Genomic DNA, 15,740 nt, shown 5'->3' with positions numbered 1-15,740 from the left:
CACATGCTCAGGGGAAAGAACACTCCAATCCTCACTCTAGAGGAGGCTAACAGGTTGAAAATCACTCTCCTTGCCTTAGATTCAGGGAGATGGTATGTAAGAAAATAAGATTTTTACTTTCAACTCAGATTTGATGTGGCTTCACACCTTGTTCTGTCTTATATAAAACATGGACTAAAATTCTTTGTCTACTTACCAAAAGTAAATAAAGAAACCATCAGGAATAATAATGGAAATAGAAAAGTAGGTGAAAAACAGAACAAAACCAACAAAAAACAATGTTCTTATCCAGGTTCATCTTCTATTCTGGCTACAATTGTATATAGATTCATGTTAATCATTTTGGATTTTATAATACATAGAAATCTAGTTTAGAATTAGAAAAGAATGTTGCCCCAGATACTTATGTTTCACATAATGCAATGATCAAGCAAACGTATCAAAATTAATAATTTAAGTTAAATGCAGGAGATAAATATTTCATGACATCATAGAAGTATAAAATTTCTTAGAAGTGATCTTTCTTTTGCATTCTCAATGAAATAGAGTATGGAAAAGGGCTAATGTAATGAATTATTCTTACAGATGCCACGTTCAACCAAAACATTTGTTAGTATACATGGGAATCAAATCAAACCAAGGCATTGTAGACATTAGTAAATAATTACATGAATTTACTCTCCCACTTTAAAAGGGAAAGTAAATTCCTCTAATTTAGACATAAATTCAACAAATTATGAAATTAAATGAGAAAAAAGACCCAATTGAGCAAATCTTGGCTTTTTCTATTTTGAGAAAGATTATTTTAGATTATTGTCAATGAGAAGAAATAGCATACTTTAATAGCACGTGTGCATGAATGTGCCTAGTTGAATTGAGTTTTGCTATTTCTTGCATATTAATAGATTTATTATATATTCAAATGTAAATTAAAACTTTATAAAGATTCACATGCTAGAATCCTTGAAATTGAATTAATGATTAAAACATATACTTTTATGAATAGAAAAATAATTTATAGTCAGTGATACATTAACCATACATATTATTCTTTATATGTTCTGAAATCAGTTTAGATGTCCATACTTATACAAATAAAATGACATATAGCTCTATTGAAAGGTGGTAAACAATAATTTGCAATTTTATGTGACAAGATTCCTATGTTGAATTCAATTTCAATATTGTTTCCTTCTCTGCCTTTTTCAGTGATGTTCAATGATTTTATACGTATATACGTATTCTATTATATCCATGAATCATTTTCAGAAATATTAACATCATTGTCAACAAACAACTACAAAAATAAAATAATCATTTTTCTTCACTAACTGTTTAGTATGTAAGGCATTCTGTATTTTCTTTACATTTATTACGTTTTTTTATATTTCTGAAATCTATGAAATAGTTACTATTTTTTAATCTCCTTAATATACATAAGGGAAATGAGGTTTAGAAAGGTTGGTAGCTTGACTGAAGTCACTTAACTAATGAGTAACATAAAAAGGGATAAAGCCCTTTTCTTCAGCCCAAACTCTAGAGAACATTCTGGTATCTAAAATTGTACATTTATTTTTTTCCTTAAGTTTGTGTCTTATAAAAATAGGAAATCAAAGACAGAAATCTTCCTTGAGGTAAATATTTAAAAACACTTATTTCTTAAAAATCGAGCAGTTCTAAATTACGTTATATCCATGTTTAATTTTAGAGAGAATGCCTACTATTGCTATCTTCTGTAAGTATTCACTGACTATGAATCTGATGAACGAAAGGGGAAGATAAGTTAGAAATGCAAAACAAAGTTAATTACTTCAACAGTTCCAATTGCACATCAAATTTTAATAGTTTACTGGGCAGTTAAGACCTGACTGTCTTTCCATCTTAAGCCATTATTTTCAAGAGAATGTAAATAGACATTATAAATATTTACCTCATGATGAAATTTAACATGTTACAACTGTAAAATTAACTTATTTTGTCTTTCTGAATAAATTGACCTTTAGAGGATAGTCACGGGGAAAGTATAGGTATGTTACACTTACTAGGTCTTCTTTAATTATATTTTTTTAAAAATAGAAACAGATGCACATTTCACAAGAAGAGGAGTAAATTTCAAGAAGTTTGTAACTTTGCATTAATAAATATTCCCATAGGTACCCAAACGAAAGGGAAAGAGGAGTACAGAACTAAAGGTACCAAATATTCACAGGTAAATCTAAAAACTGTGGTGACGTACTAAAAATGCATGAATCTACCTTCATCCTCTTATGCGTTCACTTATTTCACAAATATGCAGTGAATGCATACTAATTGCTCATTACTAACAGTTGAAGTGAAAGACTAGTTTAACATGTTTCTTGGCCTCAAATAACTTAGAGTTAAGTAGGAAATGCAAATAACAACAACAATACAAACAATTATTTGAAATTCACTGTGTTTAGCTAAGCTATAGGAACAGGACCAAAATACACACATAAGAAAAAAGAAGGAACCATTAACTCCAAATGAGTGTGTTTGTGGATGTAGATTGTGTGTGAATTTTGGGGAAAGAAGAGAAACGTTGTCATAGACCTTTTTCCCAGAAGAGAGGCTCATCCTGGGTTTTGTAGTGATGATGGAAGGCTTTCCAACATGGCTTTCCAACACTGAATAAATAAGCTGAGTAATATGGTAGGCTTGAAACAAATATCATAAAGCAACTATAAATAACTACAACAGAGAAGAAGGGTTGATAACAATATAAAGAAAAAGGGGAGTACAACTAACGTTCATAAAGCTAGGGAGGGGGCAATGTGTATAAGACAGTTGATACACAGGAGGAATTTACAAGATTTATTCCTTATTCACTTACTATTTGCAAACTAAACCCCAATTTAACCACCTGCAAATGATGATTTCTTCCAGCAAATCTTTAGACCGGGCATGCAGCCACTTTGTATTACTTTTGCAATTTTCAGGAGTCTCTCCTTAGATCCATTATATAATATACAAAAGATAAAGCTGCAAAAGATTCTAGTCATAGAAAATATGATAGTATGATTTTTATTTAAGTAAAGTCTTTTGCTGGTGATGAACTCAGTTATCATATTGAAAAATGTCTCTGTAAAGTCTTTTCTAAAAATACAATTTAAAATAATATTTAAATAGAAACTGAAGTGATTACTTTTCTATTTGCTCAAAAAAATCATTAAAATTGTTTAAAAAAATAGCAAGTTAAAATGGAGTCTAACCTCTGTTAATTTTTTTTTTAAGGAAAAGAGGAGAACACATATTTTCTAACCCACTCTCCCACGCACATTTATTTTTATACTGACAGTTAAACTGAATATTTCATAAACTTCATCCAAACAAGTTTCCCTTTTCCCCCTCTTTCACACCTCCCACTGATAAATAAATAAAGCCTTCTACAATGGTTTAATAAGATAATTAGGCTCTGTTTCACTGGGCACCACAGCCATTTGAACACTTGTGTCACCAGAATGCACTATTAAAGATTCTGTCAGAATGGATTAAGCGCTGCATTGCTTTTCCAAAAGTACATTCCTACTTGCTTGGAGGAGTAAATGGAGGCTGAGTCATGAAATTAGAAAAAGGGTCTCTGCACACAGGCTGCTCTTTATGATATTTCAGATTTTTTGGTATTGATAATTCAAATGAAATGTGTTTCTATCTTCCCCTTTCCAAAGCATCTTATTGCTATCATTATAGAATCTTTCCAGTTGCTCTACATTGTTATTATTAGATTGTATCCACTTCAATGCATTTTATTTACAACCTTCTGATCATAGTAGAAGATGAGCACGGTGAAGCTTACATCAATGCTGAGAATAAAACATGAAACCTTTACAATAGACTGCCTTTGCAACATGTTTAACAAAATCCACAAAAACAAGTGAAGGAACATCACATGGTTTCTGATGAGTGAGAAAAGCTCTTAAACAAATAATTGTAACACACGTCAAATTCTGTTAATGTTTTTAAAATGAAAATCCTCATATAAAAATAATTTAAACTTCTTCCCAGGAAGTAATTTTCTTTCACAAATTACTGTTGCAAATACTGAAAAACTGTGCAGTGGACTTGAAAAGTTGCCTTCATCCTTTCTTGCAATTTTTTAATATCCTGCTCAAGAGCAAACTTTAATAGAAGGCGTTCAGTAAGAAGTTATCTACTGTCCTGTGAATTTCTTAAACATTAGGGTCTAAAACAATATATTTTATGCGCATAATGTATTGGATACAATAAGGTTTTAATTCTAGAAGTCATTTTTTGTCCTGCTAGTTAATATGTATCAAAAGGGTATATTTTTAAACTGTGTATATTGCTTTATACTGTGCCTACACTTTGTAGATTTTCAAACCATTAAGCGAAAAAAATCTTTCAAATTTTGTGTTTTCTAATGAAATGTTGGTCTTAAGAAAGTAATATGAACTAAAATAAATAGCTTCAAGATAAAGTGAAAAACATTAAACGGCATCAATTCAAAATTATGATAATGAATACACCATTTGCAAGAGTATAAAATTGTCACATAGCTAAGTGCATAAACTTTAGATCCTGCCGTGTTTTTCTGGTAATGGGCTTTTCCTGTCTCCAAAGAATCTATTCTCTATGGGGCTTTGAAGTAGTAACTCTTCTCTGTAGAAAAAGCAGCTCTGTCTTTTGTGTACGTTTCTAACTCAATATCACAATGGACTCCTTTTCTGGCATCTTAAAAGAGCAGCTGATTAAAAACCATCATGATTTATTCAACAATTATGTATTAAGTGTGGAGTACTGCGGAATGTTCTATGAACAAAACAGAGATGAGCTTCTGTCCTCCATGAGTTTATAATCTAATAGCGGTATACAAAAGTTACTAAACAAAGCATCAAATGCTAAGTGCTATGTCAGGATCTCCAATAATAAGCGACATACATTTTAGAGAAAAGAGCAAAGCAAACTGTGACACCTGGAAAGAATGTTCAGGATATTATCACATGGACCTGAAATATAAATGATAAATGGAATTTTTGTGGGTGGGAGTTACCAAAGGGAAACTACCTTCAATTCAGAGATAGTAACATAGTTGCTTTGACTTAAATAATTGATAACTTGTCAGGTTAGTGGCTAATCCTAAAAACAGAATCCTACAGCAGAAAAGTACTGGTGCCTTTAGAAAAGAAATTGAACTCTGAATGTCTCACATAAGCTTGTAAAGCTAGTTACTGCTTTGTAAGCTATTTAGTGAATTCTAGAGGTCCTAACTTACTTGGATAAGATCATTTCTAATAAATGTATTGCCTCTAGGCTAAAAGATCCAACAGTGTGTTTTTAAGATTTAGCTTTAATACCTGTTGGTCAAATGACTTAGGTATTTGTCTCCTTTTCCAGTGCAGTCTCAAATGGATTCATTTTGTGGAAATCTCAATAGACAGCAGCAAATGCAAAGAGAGAAAAATAATTTATTAAAGAAATAGGTGCTGAGTACAGAGTACCATTATGGAGAGGGAGCTCTGGAGTCATGCTCCCTGGATGCAGATTTTGATGTGCCTTTTGTAACTGTTCAACCTTAAGCAAGTCTGTAAAATTATAGGGGATGAAAATAAAACCTGTCCACTAGGAGTCTTAGAGAACAAAATAATATACTGCATATTAAAAATAAATGCTTATTTTAGTGTCTAGCTCATAGTGAGGATTTAATATAAAGCAACAGTGTGATATCCACTAAAAGAAGTATCAAAATGATAGCTGACATTTTAATAATATTCCTACTACAGTTCCACATATTTAATACATATGTAGTAATTTTATGAAAATGATGTATAATTTTACAAATATTACTGTTTTAAAAGTCACTATGTAATAGAGTCTTACTTCCCATTTCAAACTAACTATTTTTTGAAAAAAATGGAGACGTAAGAAAGAAAATCAAATAACTCATAAGTGAACAGCCTAGAGTTAAATGTACTAATATTTTGACGTGTCATTCCAAGATATTTAAATAAATGTATGCATTTTTCCTTTTTAAACAATAACTTGGAATTTTGCTGAATGTTCTGACTTGTAGCTTGCCTTTTTGCATTAAAAAATTGATCGTTAACATTTTCCATATCCTGATACAGTAAAACATGATTTGTAAGGGCCACTTAGTATCCAAAATGTCAAATAGATTAAATTCTGTTTCTGTAGCAAATTGAATCCACATTCTTAAAAAAAGATATACAAGTATAAATCTTTAGCATTGAACTCAAGACGTTGTAATTACGTATTAAATGCTACATATGTTTATCTTTGTTGTGAATATTGCCTCTTCTTTTATTATCAATTTTATTATCACCATCACAAAAAGAGATTGTTAACTGATAATTATTTAATATTACTATTTTAAATCAAGAAAGCATGTGAGATTTTATGAAATGTTTTTATGAATCTCTTGAGATTAACATGGCTTTTCTCTTAGACCTTGAATACAGTGAAAACCTTGATTTTCTACAAGTAAACACACATTCCATTCTTGAGATAAATCCCACATGGTCATGATGTATTACTATTTTTTATATAATTGTTGGATTTGACTTACTAAAATTATAAAAGAATTTTTGCTTCTATCTTTATGATGGATCATGATCTGTAGCATTTCTTCTTATTTCTTAGTCCACTTTCTTTGGTTTGAATCAGAGTTATCAATATTCTTTTAGGATAAATTGTGAAGTATTACCTCCTCCTCAATTTTTGGACTAGTTTAGGTACAGGTGGAATTATTTCTTTCCTCATTGTTTGGTAGAATTCACCAATGGAGTCATCAGGGCCTAAAGCTTTCTCTTTGAGTGAGTTTTAAACTACAAATTCAATTTCTTTAGTGTATACGGAGTTACTCAAATTCTGTATTTCCTTTGAGTAAGCTTTGATAGATCCTGTCTTTCAAGAGATTTGTCTATTTCATCTAAACTGCTAAATAGAGGAAAATGAAGTTGTTTGTAATATCCCCTTATTATTCACTCATAATATGTAGAATTCTGTAGTCACATCACTTCTTTCATTTCTGGTTCCAGCAATTTTTGTCTTCTCTCTTTTTTTCCTCATGACTCAGTTAGAAGTTGATCAACTTAGTTATTTTCTTAGAGAACCAGGTTTTGTGGTTTTGGCTCTGTGTAAGGTTCAGGAATTGTTCTCTCTGCCAATTTTGGGTAAGTCTTTCACTGGTAATGGATTATTTTCTTTAACCTGCATGCTCATTGATACTCAGCTGAAGACTCATTTTCATACAACTTTGAGGATATATTTGGGATAATCTGAATTAAAATTATGGTTATGTATGATACTCAAAATTCAAATTGATAATTAAGGAAGGGAACCTTAGAGAATGGTAGGTGTTCTCTGCAACAGCCTAAATTGCGTTGTGTTATGAAATCCGTACAATTCTTGATACGCAGAGGCTTGACAATAGATTAATATGTCATAAAGAGAGAACATCTCAAGGGATTTTAAACTTAAGACCCAACATAATAAATTACAAGGTAAATTGCTACAAATTATAGATGTTGATCTACAATGAGTATGTATTATGAACCAGAATGAATGACATCTTTGATTATTTAACAATGGATAATTAATCTCTAATACAATGCTTTCGTGTCTTTCACAAAATATTTCAAAGTAAGTTTTTCTTTGAATTTCATTGTGGTCTAAAGAGTTGAATAACAATTATACAAAGCAAAAAAGACAAATATATATGTGAAGTGATAAAAGTGCAAAAATAAACATATTTCTAATATTTTTAAGTTTGCAAAAATAACTTTATGAATCAGAGAATTTTCCAAATGATTCTGTATACTTAAAATTATTAAATGATTTGCAGGGAATATGTTTGAGTGAATCTATCTTAGTTTATCAGGGTCCAGATCTATGGTTCCTTCAGAACAATCTGATATATAGTATATTTCTGCTGCATCCAATGTGCCAAATGCATACTAAAGCTTATTGAATTTTCTTGGTTATGAGGGTTTTATCAATTCTTTTCAGATAGTAAAGCTGGCTCATTCTTTAAACTAGAATCTCTTGTACAAATTCATTGCAATAAAAATTTAAAAAATGAATTACCCCAAATTCTTTACAGCGTTCCCAATAAAGTAAATGCCACCTTGAATCAGAAATGAAACAGAATTGTGAATCAGCAGGAAGGGGTGCTGGGAATTGGCCTGGAAAGGATCTTTGGCCACTGGGAATTCAACTCCTCTGCAATAACAGGGGCTAAAAGTGCACCATGAAAAGCACAAGAAGAAAGCACGCTCCCCACTTGAATTCAGACTGGGGTGGGCATGCCACGACTGTAACTAAGGCAGAAAATCAAAACAAAACAAAACTTCTGCTTATTCCTCCCTGGACCTATAACCCAGAGAGAAGGCAGGACACAGGCAGTGCCACTCTCAAGAGCTGAACCAAGATTTCCACAGACTTAGTACACAAGACAGAAATCCTCCACTGCCACCAAGACTCCGTTTCTAAACTTATGGTCTGGGGAGGGAGACATAAGAGACAATCACTAAAAAGTCTGAGCACAAAGTCACTCACTCGCTCACTCAACTGACTCATGACAGAGAGAATGAGGAAAGAGAAAATGAAACAAAAGCTTCCCATTCAAATTGTGCTGCAAAATTTTAATTGTGGTAAATTACACATAACCGACAATTTGCCAGGTTAGCCATTTTTTTTTTTTAAAGATTTAATTTTTTCTTTTTCTCCCCAAAGCCCCCCAGTACACAGTTGTGTATTTTTCGTTGTGGGTTCTTCTAGTTGTGGCACGTGGGACGCCGCCTCAGCGTGGTCTGATGAGCAGTGCCATGTCCGCGCCCAGGATTCAAACCAACGAAACACTGGGCCGCCTGCAGCGGAGTGCGCGAACTTAACCACTCGGCCACGGGGCCAGCCCTGCAGGTTAGCCATTTTTAAGTGTACAGTTCAGTGACATTAAGTACATTCACACTGTTGTGCAGCCATCACCACTATCCATCCACAGAACTCTTTTCATCTTGCAAAACTGAAATTCTGTACTCATTCAAAAGTCGCTCCCCATTTCTTTCACCTTTTGTCCCTGGCAACCAACATTCTTCCATCTCTATAATTTGACTACTCTAGGTTTAAGTAGAATCATACAATATTTGTGCTTTTGTGACTGGCTTATTTCACTTAACATAATGTCTCTAAGGATCATTGTAGCATGCGTCAGAATTTCCTTCCTTTCTAAGGTTAAATAATATTAGATTGTATGTATATATCACAATTTGTTATCCACTCATCCATCAGTGGACATTTGGGTTGCTTTCACTTATTGGCTATTTCAAATAATGCTGCTGTGAACATGGGTGTACAAATATATTTTCAAGTTTCTGCTTTCAATTCTTTTGATATTATACCCAGAAGTGGAATTTCTGTATTGTAAAATAATGCTATTTGTAATTTTTTGGAGGGACTGCTATACTGTTTTTGACAGCAGCTGTACCATTTTACATTCCCATTAACAGGGTGCAAGGGTTCCAGTTTCTCACATCCTTATCAACACTTGCTGTTTTCTGCTTTTTTGATAGTAACCATCCTAATGGATATGAAGTGGTATATTATTGTGGTTTGGATCTGAATTTCTTAACATAAGTGATATTGAGCAACTTTTCATGTGCTTATTAGCCATTTATACATCTTCTGTGGCAAAATGTCTATTCAAGTCTTTGCCCATTTTTAAATCAGCTTGCTTTGCTGTTGTTGTTGAGTTTTAGGAGTCCTCTAAATGCTATTAAAGATGTTAACCCCTTAACAGATACAGAGTTTGCAAATATTTTATGACATTCTGTGGGTGGCCTTATCATTTTGTTTTGTTCCAGCTTTACTGAGATAGAATTGACATATGACATTGTGTAAGTTTAACATATGCAACGTGTTGATTTGATACACTCATATATTGCAAATTGATTTCCACCATAGCATTAGTTAACAACTCCATCACGTCATCATATAATTACATTTCTTTTTTGTGGTGAGAACATTTAAGATTTACTCTCTTAGCAACTTTCAAGTATATAATACAGTATTATTATCTACTATCCCCACACTGTACATTAGATCCCAGAACTTATTCATCTCATAACTGGAAGTTTGTACTCTTTGACCAACATCTCCTCATTTCCCCTGCCTCCCAGCCCCTAGGAACCACCATTCTAGTCTCTGTATCCATAAGTATAGCTTTTTTAGATTCCACATATAAGTAATATCATACTTGGTATTTGTATTTCTCTGTCTAACTTATTTCACTTAGCATAAAGCCTTCAAGGTCCATCCATGTTGCCTAAAATGGCTGGATTTCCTTCTTTCCCATTGCTGAATAATATTCCATTGTGCATATGTATATATATATATATATATATATATATATATACACTACCCTTCTTTATCCATTCATCCATTGATGGACATTTAGCTTGTTTCCATATATTGGCTATTGTGAATACAGCTACGCTTGCCTGTAAGTGTGACCATGTGGCTGGTTCTCAGCAAGGGAATATAAGCGTAAATGACATCTTTCCTTCTAGGTCAGGGCTTTTAAGAAGTGGGGTAACCTTCTTTATATTCTCCTTATGCTTCTGCCAACTTGTTGCAGATAACGGTAAGGCCCAGGGGATATCAGGCAAGATAGAAGAAGCCTCTATTTCTTCTTGACTCAGTTTTAGTAGGTTATATGTTTCTTGGAATTTATCCATTTCTTCTATGTTGTCCAATTTGTTGGTGTATGATTGTGCATAATAGTTTCTTATGGTCTTTTTCATTTATGTCGCATTGATTACAAGGTGTCTTCTTTCATTTCTGACAATCTATTTGAGTCTTCTCTCTTTTGTTCTTAGGTAGTCTAGCTAAGGGTTTGTCAATTTTGCTCATCTTTGCAAAAAAAACGCCAACTTCTAGTTTCATCATTGTTTTCTATTGTTTTTCAATTCTCCAATTGATTTATTTCAGTCCTAATGCTTATTTTTTTCCTTCTCCTAACTTTGGACTTTGTTTTTTCTTTTTCTACTTTCTTGAGGTGTAAAGTTAGATTATTTGAGATCCTTCTTTTTTTTTAACTGAAGTATATTTTATATACAACGTTGTATAAGATTAAAGTATACAACGTGTTGATTCAATATATTTACATATGGCGTTATGATTGCCATTGTCGTGTTAGTTAGCACTTTTATCATGTCACATACTTATCTTTCTTTGGTGGTAGGAACAATTAAGATCTAGTCTCTTAGCAAGTTTATTATAATATGATATTGTCTATATTCACTATATTGTGCATTAAGTCTCCAGGACTTATTTATCTACTACTTGTATGTTTGTGATCTTTTTTCTTTTTTAATGTAGCATTTATCGTTATAAATTTTTCTCTTAGTGCTGCTTTTGCTGCATCCCATAAGTTTTGGTATATTGCATTTTTATTTTCATTTGTGTTATTTTCTAATTTCCTTTTTGATTTCTTCTTTTATTCAGTGTTTCTTCAAGAGTGTGTCATTAAATTTTTATGCATTTGTGAGTTTCTTTATGTTCTTTATGTTATTGATTTCTACTTTGATTCCATTGTGTTTGAAAAAGATGCTTTGGATGATTTCACTTTTTACAAATGTATTGAGACTTTTTTGTGACCTAGCATGTGATCTCTCCTGTGGAGCATTCCATATATACTTGAGAAGAATGTATATTTTGCTCCTTTTGGATGGAATGTTTTGTATATGTCTGTTAGGTCCAATTGGTCCATAGTGTTTTCCAAGTCTGCTGTTTCTTTATTGATGTTTCTGTCTGGATGTTCTATCTATTATTGAAATTGGGATACTGAGCTCACCTATTATTACTGTATTGCTGTCTATTTCTCTGTCAATGTTTACTTTACATATTTAAGTGCTCTGATGTTGGGTGTATATGTATTTGTGGGGACTGGCCACCAGGGTCTACAGGTTGGTTGTTGAGATCCATGTGCCAGTTGCTATGAATACCCACCTCTTTGCTCTGTTCTTACCTGCCCCCAGAAGATCTAATTGTGCCGCTCCTTCAGTGTTATGGGTCAGGTGATGCAGAAGCAGGCCTCTGAAGCAGTGCCCCGAAAGCTGAGGTGGCAGATGTTCACATAGCTCTCTCCACTGTGGGAAAAATTGCAGCTGGAGGGGTCTCTCTTAGCGCTGAGCTGTGCTAGGGTAGTGAAGTAATATCACTGATAAAGTGAAACTATTCTTACTCTTGCAATGTGGCCGTTCTCACATTTTGTGCTCCACTGGGATACTGGAGCCTCCCAAATGGACTCTAGAGCTCCCATAAAGGTATATTTGTCCATGGATAGTCAAATCCGTGTTACTGTGGGGCTATGAAGCCTCATATCTCCTATTCTACTGTCTTGCTGACATCACTCCCAGGTCTTTATATTTTTAATGTCTTAGTATATCTTATGCTTCTGAGATTTTTAAGGTCTATAAATCCAAGTGATAAGAAGGGGAAAAACATGAAAAACAGCTAGAGACAGGGAATGGGAGATAAGGAAATGCAGCTGTCAGTTGGCTATAATTTGTACAATTACAATTGTTACTCATTCTAATGGCCTTCCAATTTGTTACATTTACTCCTGATTGTGTATGAATGAAGCAGAGGGAGTTCATTAACTAATTGTTTATCTTTGTATTCAATGTCTTTTCTCCTTCCAAAATGTATGTATCTAGTTAATTGTTGTTATGCTATTGGATGTTTGCAATTATGTGTCTCAAATATATATAGAACATATTTGCTAAAGCAGATTTCTCACATCCGGGAGGCTTCTTTTATCAATCTCTGTAGAAAACAAAAAATAAAATGAGAACAAACACTTCTTTCAGGAGCAATATCCACATTTTTTGCCAGTAAGGTACAATCATTTAAGTGACTTTATTCTTTGTCTTTTAATAGGCTTGCCTGTTGAGAGAATGTATTGAACAAAATATCCTTGTATATTATTCATTCCATTTAAGTGCATATCTTATGCATTTTCAGTTCTAACAGTTTTTTAAGCAATATGACTCTGTGCCAAGATAATTACCTTCAATTTTGGGGTAATATAGTACTAGTGATGAAGTTATCCCTGATAAAACAGATACTTAGGGTAACAAAATTAGACTTTTGTATAAGTGTTTATGTTGGCTCCCATTACTTCCCTCTGTGAGTTTCCATAAATACTTTAATTGATTTGGATGGTTCTGTTTTATTATTAACATGTCTCAATTCATAATTTCCTGGGTGGGTTTCTGGTTGCAATGGGCAAGAACACCTACCAGGCTTAGAGTCTGTATTCATAGATTATATAACAACCAGTGGTCTTCATTAATGATATGATTTAGGAGGGCAGCATGAAGTATACAAAATAAGAAGTGTGAAGTATGAAGAAGAGAGCAGGCTTGTTTTATTTAAGTGATTCCCTTAAGAGATTAAGTAGCAGCCTTGATTTATAGTTTCCCAAATATTCACAGTCTTCTAATCCCCAAAAATACATGATTATAATCAATAGCCATAATCTAGGGAAACATTCCAAGTAATACAAAACCAATGAAATTATTTGATGAGCTAATTGTGCTGTTCTAAATGGAGCAAAACTACTCATCCCAGATGATGGGAATAAACTAATTTTCCTTTCTAAACTATATGTTCCCAAATTCAAAAAAGGAACATACACACACACATATGTATGCATATAATGGCTAGCCTGGATTATGGCTATTTATTATAATCATGTATTCTTGGGAGTGAGTGGACTGTGACTATTTGTGAAACTATAAATCAAGGCTACTACCAGAAAATCACTTAAATAACAGAAGCCTGTTCTCTTCTTTATACTTCATATGTCTTTTTTTTGTTAAAGAGTTTGAGCTAACATCTTTTGCCAACCTTTGCTTTCTTCTCCTCCCCTCCCCGTCTCCTCCTCCTCCTCCGTCTCCTTCTTCTTCCTCTTCTTCCTATAGCTCCCCAGTACGTAGTTGTATATTCTAGTTGTAGGTCCCTCTGGTTGTGCTTACTTCATAGTTCTTATTTATATATATCACCTGGTTAGCCAGTCTTACTATGCAGGTGAAGTAAAGTCGTATGGCTAAATCTCATTGTTGCTATTTCTATATTTGGCCAGAAATTACTCACAATCAAAAGGGGAAAATTTGATGAGATCAGAGGTTTGGATGGGGATGTATGGAGGGCACTAAAGTAGGATATTGCATTTTGGCTGACCATTTTCTCGAAAAGTAAAACATGGAAGATAAAGATGAGAAGGGCAATGGAAAAGTAAAAATTGGGCTTGGCCATGTTTCCTGATAGTACAATTATTAAGAGCTTTTCAGTTGAGAAGATAGGAATTTGCTAAAAGCAAACTAGACATTGGGAATGGATTCATTTATTCATTCAACAAAATTGGTGCCTTCTTGGGTGACACAGGAACCATGATAGATGCACTGAGAGAGCAGTAAACTAAACAAAAATCTCTGCTTTCGTAGACCATTTTTATGGTAGTAGAGGGTGGTGAAATTATTAATAAGTATATATACAAAAAATAAAATAACTTCAGATATTGGTAAATACCTTTATGAAACAAAGCAGAATAACTGAATTCAGAAGGTGCTTAAAGAGAAGGTAAATCAGCACTTTATATAGGATGATCCAGGAAGTCCTTTCTACTTAGAAAACCTGAAGCTCACAGATGAATAATAAGAAGGGTTTCCTAGGCAAAAGACATCCCAAGTACAAAAGCCACAAGACAGGAATGAATGTGGGACATTTAAAAATAGGTAACAGGCTGTTTTAATAAGACTACGTCTGCTGCCATTTTCATTGATCTCTAATACAATAAATATCAAAGGCAGCAGAAGACATGTCTGCATTTTCAGAGGAAATTTCCGAGGACTTATTTCACTAATCTTGAATCTCATCATCCACTTTAAGAGTTTCTATGAGTCAGAGAGGGTAGACAAGAATATTACCTTAGGGAGAAAAGACACTGGGGCAATGGGTCTCAGACTCTGCTTGGGAAGGAGTAGAAGAGTGTAACCTTCAAATGACCTTCTGAAAGGGCTGTAAGCAAACCATTAAGTGAAAGCGGGAGAAATTAGTCATGCTTTGGTTTCCCTGTGAGATTTGTGTGTTTATCATACTGATTACCAATAGAAAGAAGACAAATTAGTCAAGGACATAGAGAATTAGGCAGAGTGTGGAGACAGAAAATGAAGTCAGAGCAGGGATGCAGGCCAGGTTATGCAGAGCCTTGTAAAAGTGTGGATTACATTCTGAATTCTTAGAAAAAGCATACATAAGACTAAAAGTGCCTTCTGGCTGCTGTGTGGAAAATGGACACTCGGGGGCCAAGAGCAAAAGCTTACATTTTGTTAAGAGGTTGATGCACTGGTTCCCAGTGACCAATGATGCCAGTTGGGCAACAGAGAAAGGCCATTCCTCACAGCTTGCAACCCATCCTGCTGTGGTGAGAAAAAGGGAGATGAAGCCAACATCCATGCAGAAAAAAGATAGTTTCAAGGACAACCTCTGCACACTCTGTAAGAAAACAATGGATTGTATAACTCATCACCAAGGATGAATTAAAGAGACCAAAACTGCAGGATTTATTTTAAAAATGCAAAAGAGGGGAAAAAATCATTATGCAAACTAACCTCTGAATACATATTTATTATATGTATTACAAGACAACTGTTGAAAATATCAATTAACAAAAAAAATTA

The 15,740-nt window shown here is 33.5% G+C and overlaps 1 long non-coding RNA gene across 8 annotated transcripts in view; it reads right to left on the bottom strand.

Moving 5' to 3' along the window:
• Positions 1–8,618: 8,618 nt before the first annotated feature.
• Positions 8,619–15,740, bottom strand: part of LOC139076470 (uncharacterized) — a 110,446-nt gene continuing 103,324 nt past the window's right edge. For 5 of the 8 annotated variants that reach the window (XR_011528108.1, XR_011528106.1, XR_011528109.1 and 2 more), the window contains one exon: positions 8,619–12,822. This is a non-coding gene — a long non-coding RNA (uncharacterized lncRNA). Of the gene's footprint in view, positions 12,823–15,383; positions 15,480–15,740 lie in introns of all 8 variants that reach the window. The other 3 variants (XR_011528111.1, XR_011528107.1, XR_011528110.1) reach the window with 2 other exon arrangements.

The sequence above is a fragment of the Equus przewalskii genome, chromosome 16, assembly GCF_037783145.1.
Source record: "Equus przewalskii isolate Varuska chromosome 16, EquPr2, whole genome shotgun sequence".
NCBI classification, from domain to species: Eukaryota; Metazoa; Chordata; class Mammalia; order Perissodactyla; family Equidae; genus Equus; species Equus przewalskii.
Note: the sequence above shows the minus strand (reverse complement) of the source record. Positions and strands in the feature narration are given on the sequence as shown.